We start from the raw sequence: 7,525 nt of genomic DNA, 5'->3' as shown, positions 1-7,525 counted from the left end.
GGGTACATAAGGTATTTTGATACAGGCATGTAATACATAATAATCACATCAGGGTAAATGGGGTATTCATCCCCTCAAATGTTTATCTTTTGTGTTATAAATAATCCAGTTATACACTTATAATTATTTTTAAATGGACAATTAAATTATTTTTGACTGTAGTCATCCTGTTGTGCCAGCAAATACTAGGTCTTATTCACTCTTTCTATTTTTTTGTACCCATTAAGCATCCCCACTATCTCCCCACCCCCACTACCCTTCCCAGCCTCTGGTAACCATCTTTCTACCTGTTATCTCCATGAGTTCAATTATTTTAACTTTTAGCTACCACAAATAAATGAGAACATGCAATGTTTGTCTTTCTATGCCTGGTTTATTTCACTTAACATAGTGACCTGCAGTTTCATCCATGTTGTTGCAAATGACAGGATCTCATTCTTTTTGATGGCTAAATAGTACTCCATTGTGCATACGTACCACGTTTTCTTTAGACATTCATCTGTTGATAGACACTTAGATTGCTTCTAAATCTTGGCTATTGTGAGTAGTCCTTCAATAAATGTGGGAGTGCAGATATCTCTTTGATATACTGATTTTCTTTCTTTTGGGTACATACCTAGGAGTGAGATTGCTGGGTCTTATAGTAGTTCTATTTATAATTTTCTGTAGAACCTCCAAACTGTTCTCCATAGTGGCTGTATTAATTTATATTCCCACCAACAATGTACAAGTGTTCACTTTTCTCCACATCCTCGCCAGCATTTGTCATTGCCTGACTTTTGGATAAAAACCATTTTAACTTGAGTGAGATGATACTTCATTGTAGTTTTAATTTGCATTTCTCTGATGAACACTGATATGGAACACATTTTCATGTACCTGTTTGCCGTTTGTTTGTCTTCTTTTGACAAATGTCTATTCAAGTCTTTTGCCCCCTTTAAATCAGATTATTAGTTGTTTTTCCTATAGAGTTGTTTGAGGTCCTTATATATTCTGGCTATTAATCCCTTGTCAGATGGGTAGTTTGCAAATATTTTCTCCCATTCTGTGACTTTTCTCTTCACTTCCATTTCCCCCATTCTGTAGGTTGTCTCTTCACTTTGATTGTTTCATTTGCTGTGCAGAAGCTTTTTAACTTGATGTGATCCCATTTGTCCACTTTTGCATTGGTTGCCTGTGATCATAGGGTATTACTCAAGAAATCTTTGCTCACTGCAATATCCTAGAGAGTTTCCCCAGTGTTTACTTTTAGTAGTTTAATAGTTTGAGGTCTTAGATTTAAGTCTCTACACCATTCTGGTTTGATTTTTGTATATAGCAAGAGATACGTGTGCGGTTTCATTCTTTTGGAAAAGGCTTTTATTTAACTAATTAATACATGAGAAAACCAGTAAGATGTGACAACCAGTTCCCAAAATGATTTAAACACCACACATATCTAGGTAATAAGAAGTAAGTTTACGGACACATGCAAACTGGTCAATATCCATTAGGCAACATTTTACCAGAACTAAAAATCATTTGCTTTTCTATGGGCAAGAATCATTTGCATTACTTACAGAGTTGTAAAATACCTTAAAGGCAATAAAAGGTGTGGACTTCTCTGAATGAAATAAATGGAAAGAGGTGCTTTACAGAATGGCAAGTAGTCTATTTTTGTCCATTTCAATATCCTTTTCGGTTTTTCTGACATAAATATTGGAGTCCTTTGTCTCAAACAGAATGTTCTATGGAAACTCAATTTATAGCCCGTAGGAAAAGCAGAAGTGAGGCAGTGGCGATAGTAGTGGCAAGAGGATGAACAACAAGTTTGATGCTTTGAAAGATGATGACAATGGGGACCATGATCAGAATGAAGAAAGCAGCACACAGAAAGATACTGAGAAAGAAAAAAACAGAATGGGACAAGAATAAGAGCAGTAACAAGAGGAAGGCTGTTGTCCCTGGACAGGCAGAGCATCCCCTCCAGTACAACTACACTTTCTGGTACTCCAGGAGAACCTCTGGCTGTCCCACCAGCTCACAGAGTTATGACCAGAATTATCAAACAGATTGGTGCCTTTGCCTCTGTGGAGCAGTTCTGGAGGTTTTATAGCCACATGATATGTCCAAAGGATCTGACAGGCCACAGTGACTTCCATCTCTTCAAAGAAGGAATTAAACCCACGTGGGAGGATAATGCAAATAAAAATGGTGACAAGAGGATTATTTGGCTGCCGAAGGGCTTGATCTCCCATTGCTGGGAGAATCTCATTTGGCCATGATAGGGGAACAGTTCATGGTTGGGGAGGAGATCTGTGGGGCTGTGGTCTCTCTTCACTTTCAAGAGGACATTATTTCAATATGGAAAAGACTGCCAGTGACCAAGCAACCACAGCCCAAATCCGGAATACACTTTGGCGAGTGCTTAACCTATCTCCCAACACCATTGTGAAATACAAAACTCACACTGACAGCATCAAAATGCCAGGCAGACTGGGCCCCCAAGGGCTCCTTTTCAAAGCCTCTGGAAGGTGTGGCTGAAAGTGCCATGACCTTCTCCCTCTCCGGATGGCACTATCCATGAAGCTGGTGTCATTAGAGTCTCTTGTTCTGTTGGTGTGCTACCTGGAAGATCCTTCTGTCCTGGACAAGATAATTAAAAGAGCATTTTATGTTTTAAGAACAGGCTGACACAGAGCAGCTACAACAACAGCTGAGATTGCTCAATAAACGGTGCTAAATTTAAAAAAAAAAAAAGAGAGAAGAAATGCAGAGTCACTTTGGTTGAAATGAATATAGAGGCTTCTGACTAAGCTTTCTTGGACTCCAGAGTTTTGGGGATCTGTATAAATCACAGTTAGGAAACCACTAGATGATTTCTATAACTACTGATGGGCCTTACTGATTAAACTTGGTCCCTCAATATTCCTTTAGTTGTTCCCACACCCTAACATTGTCTACATGCTTCTACCCGCTCCCCACTCCCTGCCCGCCATATGGATGCTCTGCTGTATCAAGAAACCAAGACATCCCTTTCAGAAGACTTTTTCATCCTTACAAATTTGAAATTTCCACAGTATTTGACTGTAGAACTTTCTAGCTCTAAATTCCATAGAATAACTGAAGTTACTTGAAAATATACTTCCTATTTGATGAAACCTGCAACTAAGGGGCATTAGAGTAATCTTGAAAAAAAATTACAAATATATCAGCTAGGTTTTCAATATGATACCATCTTTATCTTTAATGTATTCTGTTTATTTTCTTGATTTTGAAAACCAAGGCTGTATTTTTAAATGCCTCTGGGCACATGTACCAAAATATCTCTGTAAATTCTGCACTCATGTTTCCCTTTTTTTTTTAATGTATGTTTCAAGTTATATGGATTGTGAAAGCCTGTAAATACTGTGAAGAGCCTCCTTCACAAACAGGGTGCTGTTTCCTCATTCTGGCCTAAAATCTCCCCGCACGGTCCTGCTGTGTACTTTGCAGTACTCTGGCTTCAGTCCTAGTCCTGTACAGGAAATGTGTGAAATCCTTGCCTCAGTGGCAATGGTGAATTCATTTCTTAGAAGATAAGCCCCTTGCCAGTAATTCCCATTTATGATCCTATGTCTTATTGTCGCATCTCCTTAGAGTGGGATTCAGATTCTTAAAGTATTTCCTGATCCTTACTACTCGTTATTGCAACTGGATCCTCCATTGTCTTGAACTATATCAACTGCCCAGCTGATCTCCTAAACTTGATCCTTTTCCTGCCTGAACCCAGGATGCTTTCACAATTCCTTTTTCTTACCTTATCTAAGTATATTTATATTCCTTCTACTACAGTCTCATTTTATGAGTCTTTCCTGTTCCACCCTATCCTTTTGCTGCCCCAAATCTAACTCAACCTCTTTTCCACACAGCGTTTTAAGAGATCAAGATACTGATGCAAATTTCAACATTAGCTTGCAAAATCTCAAAGGTTGCTTTTCTTATCCTGAAACTACCATCCTCCTTTCCTTGTTCTTAAAGTCCTTTACAGCGATATGGGGTATTTTCATTAAAAAAAAAGTATTTTCTTAAGCAGCATTAAATGAAATCCCTCTTTCAATACTGCTGGTTCTTCTGTTTGCAGAGTTCTCTGTTCTGGTTTCCTTTCCTAAATCCTTTCTTTTGACGACTGCGAAAGTATAGACCAAAGAGGCAACCTAATAAAACAGCTAAGACAAGACTACTAGCTGTCTTTGCTGAGTAAAGACTACTAGCTATTTTGCTAAATGTTTTCGAAATCTGATTTATTCTGCACAATATCCCTCTGAAAGAGATACTATTATTATCCACATTTAATAGGTGAGGAAATTCTGAGTAAGTTGCCAAGGTCACCCAGCTAATACGTTTGAAACCAGGACTCAAATTTGAACCTTTCTGAATCCAAACCTCACTAAGCTCTCTATCGTCTCTGACAACAATCTACTACCAAATAGATGGTGACCTTGACTTACTTGCATTCCAAAAACACTTATTAGTGGTAGAAATATTTATAGACAAATCACTAACCAGAAGGAAATCTGAGAAAAAGAGAAGCATCAGAAAACAGTGTCAAGAGCACCAGTAAGTAGATAAGAGGCTAAGGTTTTAGTTTCAGCTCTTGGGCCAAAAGCTCTCAGGGCTTCTGTTATTTTATTTGTAAAATTAAACTGTTTACTAGATAGGTTCTTAGGATTCATCTAAAAAATACAAGTGTTTGCTTCCTGAGGGAACTAAAAAATTCAGACAGTGTGATCAGTCTCTGCAATTCAATGAGAGCTATAGCAACATTGTACATGGGTTAGGCTGGTAAGTAGAGATTAATAATTCAAGTCAGTCCAGCTCACTTGTTTGTCCTGTCTTCTTGCTGCTGTGTCAGGGCACCTGCTGAGGGAGTCAACTAAGAACCAGGCAAATGTGGGCAGCAGTGTTACTTCCTAGGACTAGTATCACCAAAGAGGCAGATGAAATCATCCACTGAAGAGTCAAATGCATTCCAGTCTCTCAGCATGGGAGAGTTGATTCAACCCAAACACACTGGGTTGGGCTCCTGTGGAAAAAACAGGAGGTTAAGAGAAGTATCCATAGAAGCTGCTATATTTAAGTGAAAGCGTAAAATTGCAAGATGGAAATCTGGAAAACATGCTGTAAAGATTCCTTGGAACACAGCTTGAAGGAAGAGCCCTGGCTGGGTATTGTTGAGCAACAAGAGCAGCAGACAGACCATGATATGCAGTAATCAAGAATGAGGATGTCAGGACATCTGTTATTTTGTCTGCTTGGCTCTCCTTCCTTTTGGAATTTGCTTCTCTACTGCACCAAGTGATTCCGATGTGGCCGTCCCTCCTGCCACCGGCGTGGGCAAAAGACTCAAGGTGGCCAGTCAGAGTATCTCTTTCTCCAGGGCCCGGATATTGATTGTGTAGAGGGAGGTATGAGATCTAAGCAGGGTTTACCAATGCCCTTTGAGGGAAACTGCTATTGTTGCATGAAGAAAGAGAGGATCTTTTTCTGAGTTTATGAACTGTAAAACTCATTGCAAGCAAGAAGTAATGATGGACACCATTACCTGGAAAGAATAAGCCAACATGAAGGATAAAAGGGCAAGAGTAGAACACGTGACTAAGAATGTGTTTATGCACTTGGCCTCAGATGTGCCTGAAAGCAGAAAATACCCAAAGTTTTCAAACAGATGAGCCAAAATATACCTCTGCCCCTTGTAGGATGGGTTGTTTTGTTTTTGTTTTTTTTTTTGAGATCTATTTACATGCACTAAAATTTACTCCGTTAAGGTGACTAGTCCTGTGAATTTTGATCAGTGCATAAAGGTTGCGTAACTACTACCTTAATCAAGACATGGGTTACTTCTGTCATCCCAGAAAGTTCCCTCATGCCCCTCTGTTATTTATCCCCTTCTCCTGCTCTATCCACTGGCAAACACTAATCTGTTTTTCTGTTCCTGTAATTTTGCCTTTTACTGAATATTCTGTAAATGGAAACACAAAGTATATACCCTTTGGAGTATATCACTTTTATCACTTAGCATAATGCATTTGAGATCTATCTGTGTTGTTACTAGTATCAGTATTTTGTTCCTTTTTATTGCTAAGTCATATTTCATTGCGTGGCTATACCACAGTGTGTTTATGCATTCACCGGTTCATGGGCATTTGTATTGTTTCCAGATTTTGGTAGTTATGAAGAAAACCACAGTAAATAATTGCATACAGATTTTTGTGTGGTCACATTTCCATTTCCCTTGGGTAGGGAATCTAAGAGTAGGATTGCTGGGTTATACAGTAAACATACTTTTAATGTTATAAGAAACTTCCAAACTGTATCCCAAAGTGGCTGTACCGTTTTGCATTTCTGCCAGCAGTAATTCCCATTGCTCTTCTTTCTCACCAGTATTTGGTGGTTTCGTGTTTTTTAAAAATGAATAATTCTAATAGGTATTCAATGATACCTTATTTTGGTTTCAATGAAAAATGGTGTTAAACATCTTTTCATATGCTTATTTGCCATCCACATATCTTTACTGATGTGTCTGATCAAATCTTTTGCTAGTTTTTTATTGTGTGTTTTCTTTCCCATTATTACATTGTGAGAATACTTTACATATTCTGGACACAAGTCTTTTATAAAATTTATGTTTTGCAAATATTTGCTCTCAGTCTGTGACTTGTCTTTTCATTTTCTTAGCAGTGTCTTTCAAAGAGCAGAAGTTTTTAATTTTGAAGTCCTATTTATCTTATTTTATAGGTTTTGGTTTTTGTATCCTATCTGTCTAAAAAATCTTTACTAAATTCAAGGACATAGAGTTAAAATTTTTTTCTTTATAGTTTTAGATTTCACATGTAGAATCATGATCAATTTGGAGTTAATTCTTGTACACAGTGCTTCCCTCTTTTAAAGATCATTTAAATTGAGTTTCTGTTCCTGGTAACCAATGAGTTTTGACTTATGTAGATGGAGTCCTTCACATACGTTGAATGAGAAACATTTTAAGAAAGGACTGCTAGTGTAGATGTATTTCTAAAGGGTATGTCAATTCCTCCCCAAGTTAATTTAATTTCAATGGAAACCTCATTGTGATTTATTTGCTTGAACTTAACAAAGTGAATTTGTAACTGGAATAATATATGGGAAAGAATAACATGAATATTTTAAAAACTAATAGGAATAAAGACACTGGTCCTGTAAGATATTAAAACATAAAGTAACCTACAATAATCAAATCAGTGCGGTCCTGATGCAGGGATCAACAAGAACAGCCTAGATGCAGGTAACATATATGTTTTATATATGTGTTTAAAAAAAGAATTATGCAATAAATTTTGTTGGTAAAATTAGTTTAAAAGAAAAATTATATCCTTACCTAACATCAAAATTCCAGGTGAATTAGATTTAAGTCTGAAAAATGAAAAAAAAGAAAACATTTAGGGGCATATAGTCTGAAATGGAGATACTGAGCTGGCGCCTTCTTGATCTTTTCTCAAATTACTTTGCTCTTTTGGGGTGATTTAACTGG

General features: G+C 37.4%; 1 pseudogene; it reads left to right on the top strand.

Moving 5' to 3' along the window:
* Window positions 1–388: 388 nt before the first annotated feature.
* LOC105470363 (eukaryotic translation initiation factor 4E type 2 pseudogene) lies at window positions 389–2,970 on the top strand (annotated as a pseudogene).
* The last annotated feature ends 4,555 nt before the right edge of the window (window positions 2,971–7,525 follow it).

The sequence above is a fragment of the Macaca nemestrina genome, chromosome 2, assembly GCF_043159975.1.
Source record: "Macaca nemestrina isolate mMacNem1 chromosome 2, mMacNem.hap1, whole genome shotgun sequence".
Classification (NCBI taxonomy): domain Eukaryota; kingdom Metazoa; phylum Chordata; class Mammalia; order Primates; family Cercopithecidae; genus Macaca; species Macaca nemestrina.
The sequence above is the reverse complement of the archived record's forward strand: the minus strand, read 5'-3'. Positions and strand labels throughout refer to the sequence as shown.